Below are 8,425 nucleotides of genomic sequence, written 5' to 3' on the forward strand. Positions count from 1 at the left end.
CTGCTTGGCAGGACTCCTGGTGCTCATCACAGACCTGATCTGCTGTCTCCTGGTAAGCCATGACGTGTTGCTTGTCTTCTTACTATTGGGTTGTAAGAGCTCTTTATATGTTATAAATACATGTCCTTGTCTAGGGATATGTTTTGCAGATGTTTTCTCCCAATCTGTGCGTGGCTTGCTTTCTCCTTCACCACATGAGTCATTGGGGAAATGTAAGTGACAGTCATCATGAGATTCCACCACACTTGAGAATGGCTAAAACTAAAAAGACTGACTATAGCAAGTGTTATTGAAGATGTCAAGTCACTGAAACTCTCATCGAGTGCTCGTGAAAAATAGCTTGGATGCGTCTTTAAAAATTACATTCGTCTACCCAGCCATTCCTCTCCTAGGAATCCATCCAAGGGAAATAAGCACATATGTCTATACACAGACTTGTACACACATGTTGATAACCTATTTATAGTAGATAAAAATGGAAACCAACCCAAATGTCCATCTACTGGTGAACGGATAGACAAAGTGTGGTTTATACCCACAGTGGGATACTATTCAACCATAAAGTTGAATGAATTATTTTTTTTCTTTTTTAATTATTCTATTGAAATTATAAAGGGTTTTAACATTGTGTAAGTTCGGGTGTTCATTATTATTTGTGAATTTCTGTATAGACTGCATCGTGCTTACCAGCGGTAGTCTAACTTTTATCCATCACCATGCATATGTGCACTTTTAACTCTTTCACTCAATACCCAGCCTCCTTCCCCTCTGGAAACCACTAATCTGTTCTGTTTATCCATGTGTATGTTTATCTTCTACATATGAGTGAAATAATGCTAAGTGTCTTTGTCTGGCTTATTTCGTTTATCATCATACCCTCAAGGTCCATCAAGGTTGTTGCAAACAGGACGATCTTGTCTTTTTTTCTGGCTGAGTAGTATTCCATTGTATATAATACATACCACATTTTCTTTATCTGTTCGTCTGTAGCAGGGCACTTGGATTGCTTCCATCTCTTTGTTATTGTGAATAATGCCGCAGTGAACACAGGGGTGCATAAATCTCTTTGAATTGTTGATTTCAATTTCTTTGGATAAATACCCAGTAGTGGGATAGGAGGAAGGTAGGGTATTTCTATTTTTAATTTTTTGAGAAATCTCCATACTGTTTTCCCTGGTGGCTGCACCAGTTTGCATTCCCACCAGCAGTGTGTGAGGGTGACCTTTTCTCCTTATCCTCTCCAACATTTGTTCTTTTTTGTCTTGGGATTTATAGCCATTCTGACAGGTGTAAGGTGATCTCTCATTGTAGTTTTGATTTGAATATCCCTAATAATTAGTGATGATATACATCTTTTCATGTGCTTGTTGGGCTTCTGTATATCTTTTTTGGAAAAATGTCTGTTCATATCCTCTGCCGATTTTTAGATTGGATTATCTGTTTTTTTGTTGTTGGGTTGTATGAGTTGTTTATATATTTTGGAGATTAACCCCTTGTCAGATATATGATTTGCAAATATTTTCTCCCAGTTAGTGTGCTGTCTTTTTGTTTTTTTCCTTTTTTTTGTGAGGAAGATCAGCCCTGAGCTAACATCTGTGCTAATACTCCTCTTTTTTTCTGAGGAAGACCGGCTCTGCGCTAACATCTATTGCCGATCCTCCTCTTTTTTTTTTACCCCCAAAGTCCCAGTTGATAGTTGTATGTCATAGTTGCACATCCTTGTAGTTGCTGTACGTGGGACGCGGCCTCAGCATGGCCGATCAAGCGGTGCGTCTGTGCGCGTCTGGGATCCGAACCTGGGAAGCTGGTAGCGGTTCGCGTGCACTTAACAACTAAGCCACGGGGCCGGCACTGGCTTTTCATATTGTTCATCATTTCCTTTGCCTTCCAGAAGCCATTTAGTCTCATGTAGTCCAATTTGTATATTTTTTCTTTTCTTTCCCTTGCCTGAGTAGACATGGTATAGTAAATGATGCTACTAAGACCGATGTCAAAAACTGTACTGTCTATATTTTCTTCTAGGAATTTTAGGGTTTCAAGTGTTAGAGTCAAGTCTTTTATCCATTTCAAGTTAATTTTTGTGTACGATGGAAGATAATGATATACTTTCATTCTTTTGCATGTGGCTGTCCCGTTTTCCCAACAGCATTTATTGAAGAGACATTCCTTTCTCCATTGTATTATCTTGGCTCCTTTGTCAGAGATTAACTGACCACAGATGTGTGGTTTTCTTTCTGGGCTTTCAGTTCTGTTCCATTGATCTATGAGTTTGCTTTTGTGCCAACACCATGCCATTTTGATTACTATAGCTATGTAATATATTTTCAAGTTAGGATTGTGATGCCTCCTGCTTTGTTCTTTCTTCTCAGGATTGCCTTGCCTGTTCAAGGTCTTTTGTTATTCCGTATAGATTTTAGGATTCTGTGTTCTATTTCTATGAAGAATGTCATTGGGATTCTGATTGGCATTGCATTGAATCTGTAGATTACTTTAGGTAACATGGACATTTTAACTGTGTTTATTCTTCCAATCCATGTGCATGGAATTTCTTCCCATTACTTCAGGTCATCACTGATTTCTTTCAATAATGTCTTATAGTTTTCATTGTATAGGTCTTTAACCTCTTTGGTTAAATTTATCCCTAGACACTTTTTTCTTTTTGTTGCAATTGTAAATGGGATTGTATTCTTCAGTTCTCTTTCTCTTAGTTCATTATTAGAGTACAGAAATGCAACTGATTTTTGTAAGTTGATTTTGTACACTGCAACTTTGCTGTAGTTGTTGATTATTTCTAATAGTTTTCTGATGGATTCTTTAGGGTTTTCTATATTTACAATCATGTCATCTGCAAACAGCAAGAGTTTCATTTCTTCCTTTCCAATTTGGATTCCTTTTATTTCTTTTTCCAGCCTAATTGATCTGGCCAAAACCTCAAGTACTATGTTGAATGGGAGTGGCGAGAGTGGGCACCTTTGTCTTCTTCCTGTTCTCAAAGGAATGGCTTTAAGTTTTTCACCATTAATATGATGTTGGCTGTGGGTTTGTGATATATGGCCTTTATTGTGTTGAGGTACGTTCCTTCTATACCCATTTTATTGAGAGTTTTTATCATAAATGGATGTTGGGTCTTGTCAAACCCTTTCTCTGCATCTGTGGAGAGGATCATGTGATTTTTATTCCTCATTTTGTTAATGTGGTGTATCACATTGATTCATTTGCAGATGTTGAACCATCCCTGCATCCCTGGTATAAATTCCACTTGATCATCTTATATGATCCTTTTAATATATTGCTGTGTTCGATTTGCTGATATTTAGTTGAGGATATTTGCATCTCTGTTCATCAGCGATATTGGCCTGTAATGTTCCTTCCTTGTGCTATCCCTACTTGCTTTTGCTGTCATGGTGATGTTTCCCTCATAGAATGAATTAGGAAGTGTTCCATCTTCTTCAACTGTTTGGAATAGTTTGAGAAGCATAGGTATTAAATATTGTTTGAATATTTGGTAGAATTCTCCAGAGAAGACAGCTGGTCCTGGACTTTTGTTATTTGGGAGCATTTTGATGAGAATATCGTTCTCTTTAATCGTGATTGGTCTGTTCATTTTCAGTATTTCTTCTTAATTCAGTTTTGGGAGGTTGCGTGAATCTAAGAATTTATCTATTTCTTTTAGGTTATCCAATTTGGTGGTATGTAAGTTGTTCAGTGTATTCGCTTATTGTCCTTTGGATTTCTGTGGTATCTTTTATAATTTCTACTCTTTCATTTCTAATTTTATGTCTTTGAGCCTTCTCTCTTTTTTCTTATTGAGTCTGGCTAAGGGTCTGTCAATTTTGTTTCGGTCTTCTCAAAGAACCAGCTCTTTGTTTCATTGATCCTTTCTACAGCTTTTTTAGTCTCTATTTCATTTATTTCTGCTCTAATTTTTATTATTTCCCTCATTCTTCTGACTTTGGGCTTCATTTATTCTTCATTTTCTGGTTCTATTAGGTGTAGTTTAAGGTTACTTATTTGGTATTTTTCTTGTTTGTTGAGCTGTGCTTGTATTGCTATAAATTTCCTTTTTAGAATTGCTTTTGCTGCATCCTATAAGAGTTGTTTTGTTGTCTTTTCATTTTCGTTTGTCTTCAGGTATTGTTTGATTTCTCCTTTGATTTGTTCATTGATCCAATGGTTCTTCAGTCATGTGTTCTTTAGTCTCCACATATTTGTGACTTCCCCATCTTTTTTCTTGTAGTTGATTTCAAGTGTCATAGCATTGTGGTCAGAAAAGAAGCTTGATATGATTTCAATCATAAATTTATTCAGTCTTGCCTTGTTTCACAACATATGGTCTATCTTTGACAAGGTTCCATGTGCACTTAAGAAAAATGTGTATTCTGCTGTTTTGGGAGGGTATGCTCTATGTATATCATTTAAGTTCATCTTATCATATGTTTCATTTAATTCCACTATTGACTTGTTGTCTTTCTCTGCATGGTCTATCTATGGATGTAAGTGGGGTGTTCAGGTCCCCTGCTATTATTGTGTTGCCGTTAATTTCTACCTGTGGGTCTATTAATAGTTGCTTTATATTCTTTTGTGCTGCTGTGTTAGGTGCATACATCTTTATAAGTGTTATATCCTCTTGGTGGAAAGTCCCCTTTATCATTATATACTGCCCCTCTTTGTCTCTCATAGTATTTTTTATCTAGAAGTCTGCTTTGTCTGATATAAGTATGGCAACACCTACTTTCTTTTATTTGCCATTTGCTTGGAGTATTGTCTCCCATCCATTCATTCTGAGCCTGTTTGTTTTTAGAGCTGAGATGTGTTTCCTAGAGGCAGCGTAATCTTGGGTCTTGTTTTCTAATCCACCCCACCACTCTGTGTCTGTTGATTGGAGAATTCAATCGATTTACATTTAGAGTGATTATTGATACATGAGGGCTTAATCCCACCTAATCTATATTTCCATTGTTTCTCTTCGTTTGTGTTTCTGACTACCATTTCATTTTGGGGGTTTTGTGTGGAGGTTTTCTCTCTTTTTATGATCTGTGGCTCTGTTCTGACTTTTTCTTTTCTGGTTACTATGAGGTTTGTATGAAGATCTCATAGATGAGATAGTCCATCTTCTGATAGCCTCTTATCTCCATTAGTCTAAGCAGGTTCCATCACTTTCCTTTTCTCATTATGAGTTATTGTTGTACAAGTTATTCACTTTTGTGTTGTGAGTTTGTGACTAAGTTGAAGTGTTTATAGTTACTTTTGATGCTTTCCTTCCCTTCTTCTTTTAAGTTATAATTAAGTCTTTGCTACCCTGTTGTGAAACAACGCTGTAGCTTTCTGATTTTGTCTGTCTATTTATCTTTTTGCTCAAAGCTTTGTAGACATTTGCCATCTTTTTATTTCTGGTATGAGGACGTTCTTGATCATTGCTCGTATGGGAGATCTAGTGGCGTTGAACTCCCTCAGCCTTTGTTTATCTGGGAAAACTTTTATTTCTCCATTGTATCATAAGGATCATTTCACTGGATAGCGTATTCTTGGCTGAAAGTTTTTGCCTTTCATTATTTGTAATAGATCATTCCATTCTTTCCTTGCCTGTAAAGTTTCTGCCAAGAAATATGCTGAAATCCTGATAGGTGTTCCTTTGTAGGTTATTTTCTTCTCTCTTGATACCCTTAATATTTTTTCTTTTTCATTGGCTTTGACCAATTTTACTGTTATATGCCTTGGAGAAGGTCTTTTAGCATTGATGTTATTAGGCATTCTCTTGGCTTCATGTACTTGTAAGTCCGGTTCTTCCCCATGTTTGGGAAGTTCTCAGCTATTATTTCTTTGAACAAGCTCTCTGCTCCTTTCTCCCTCTTTTCTCCCTCTAGAATACATATAATTCTTATGTTGCTTTTATAATTCAGTTGTGTATTTCTACAAGAATTCCTTCCTTTTTTAAAAATCAGAGTTCTCTCTCCTCGTCCACTGGAAGAATTTCTATTTTTCGATCCTCTAAATCACTAATTCTTTCATCCATAATATCAGCTCTATGTTTTAAGGATTCTAGATTCTTTTTTATCTCATTAATTATGTTCTTCATATCCAGAATTTCTGCTTGTTTCTTTTTAATAGTTTCAGTCTTTTTGATGAAGTATTACTTTTCCTCGTTAATTTTATTCCTGAGTTCATAGAACTGTCTGAACACTCTTGTAATTTGATGAGTTTCTTTATGACAGTTATTTTGAACTCTGTCATTTAGATTGTAAATTTCTGTGACTTCAAGTTTCGTTTCTAGAGATTTGTCATTTCCTTCTGCTCTGAATTGTTACTGTAGTTTCTTATGCTGTTTGATGAACTAAACTCTTGCCTGTGTATTTGTGGTAGTATCAGGTCGCAGATTCCACCTGCTACCGCTGTGGGGAAAGCATGAGCTGTGTTTCTGATCCCACCCCATATGCTGGAAGTTGCGTGGGTACAGTGCGTGTTCCACTCGCTGGGAAAGCATTCCCACTGGGCTCAGAGTTGCCGCCACATTGAGGCATGTACACAGTTGTGAGACCACAACACTACTATGCCTATTTGTGCCACCTGCGAAAGCAGATATGTGTGCATATATCTGCTGCTGCTTTTTCTTATGCTCATGCCAGCCTCTGTGTTTGGTGGGTGGGGCTTCTTCATGGGCTCTGAGCATTGGCCAATCATTGGGACTGCAGTGACACGGTGCGCTTTCCAACCATCCAGGAAATCATTCATGTGCAAGTTCAGGGCACCCGCCAACCCCTCCCAGAGTTGCACCAATACGCATTCCTACTTTTGGGGATGCAGCATTACTATTGGCTCTCACACAAACATGGCAAGTGCTTGGGCGTGTGCACAGTGCTGCCAGGGAAGGGTTGGGTATAGGAATGAATTCATAGTACATGCAATGACAAGGATAAATGTCAAAATAATTATGCTGAGTGAAAGAAGCCAGTAAAAAATGAGTACATAGTATATCATCCCCTTTATAAACATTTTTGGAAAATACAGGAAAATCTATATTGACATATACCAGATCACTCGTTGCCTGGGAATGAGAATGTGTTTGCAAACGGCAGGGAAGGAGGAAGTAAAATGAGCATTAGGAAATTTGGGGAAGATAGCGTTCCTTTTCTTGATTGTGGTGATGGTTCAATAAGTTATAATCAAAATGTATCAAATTGTTCACTTTAAGTGTATGCAGTTTTCTGTATGTCGTGAATACCTCAATTAAGCTAGAACATGTAGGGGAAAGAGAGAGAGAGAGCTGAACGAAGGTAAAGGGAAGGAAAAGAAGGACTGAGGGTGAAAATTAAGTGGAAAAAAGGAAGAGGGAGACATAGGAGGCATCGGGTCTCTGTGGCTTTGGCATCTCCTTCCCCTGGAGTCTCCCATACTGGGCAGCTGACTGAACGATTCTGATGCGCTCTCCTGACCTCACAAGTCACTGTCTGCCAGTGGAAGAAGGAGGGCAACTATGAGGTCCAGTGACGACGCCTGGGCTATTACCTGCCTCATGGTGACCTACGGAAGCTGTGATGACTAGATCTGACTAGATCTGAGGTCCCTTTTTCCAAGCTGGGGTCCAGAGGAGCTTGACTGGAACAGAAAGAAACCACATTGGACGGATGCAGGCTCCGAGCCTTTCTAGACTTGGCCCCTGACTGGCTCACAGGGGACTAGGCTGAAATGTTTCACCTTCCTTAAGTCCTGAAAGTGACTGCAACTTCTGTCCTGTGATGTCACACCAGTTCATCCCTCAGGGACACCAGAATTGGTGAAACCAGCACAGACGTTGCCATCATGTAAAATCGAATCTCCACTTCAGTGCAAGGTTTCCCTTCTTAGGAAAATTTGGAACATCTCTCCCCTTCACTCTGTGCAGCCATCACACCCCTTTCGATTCCTCCATATTCCTCCCCCACTGAAGCCCTGGCAGTCTCAGGTTCCCTTTTTCTGCTTCATTCTCTGAAGCTGCGATTCACCAGGACTTCCAGATCAATCTCCCTCAATGGCTCCTCTCCCCACTCATGGGTCCTCTGTGACGGAAAACAGACCAAGATGGGAGGAGTGGGTGAGACGTGACTCTGCAGTCCCCTTGGGCCTTGGGAGCTGAAATGACTAGGTGTCTGGGAAGACTGAATCCCAGAGAAACACCAAGGCTCTGGGAAGAGAGTGTCTGCTCTGCATGTAAAAGTGAATAATACTCGGCGGGAGAAATCTGAGGGAAAAGAAAGAGGCTTTTTTCATCTTTCTCTGTACAGAATCCAACTAGCCTCAAAACAGAGGCTCCCCAACAAGCAGCCCAGAACATCCCAGGCATGAGGCAGGCTACACTTTTCTGCAGTGGGTCTGTTGGAACAGATTACATTATCTGTACACACTGTACAGATGACCACAACTGAAGATACCCAAGGGCTGAGAATTAAAG

Source organism: Diceros bicornis, unplaced genomic scaffold (assembly GCF_020826845.1).
Source record: "Diceros bicornis minor isolate mBicDic1 unplaced genomic scaffold, mDicBic1.mat.cur scaffold_317_ctg1, whole genome shotgun sequence".
NCBI classification, from domain to species: Eukaryota; Metazoa; Chordata; class Mammalia; order Perissodactyla; family Rhinocerotidae; genus Diceros; species Diceros bicornis.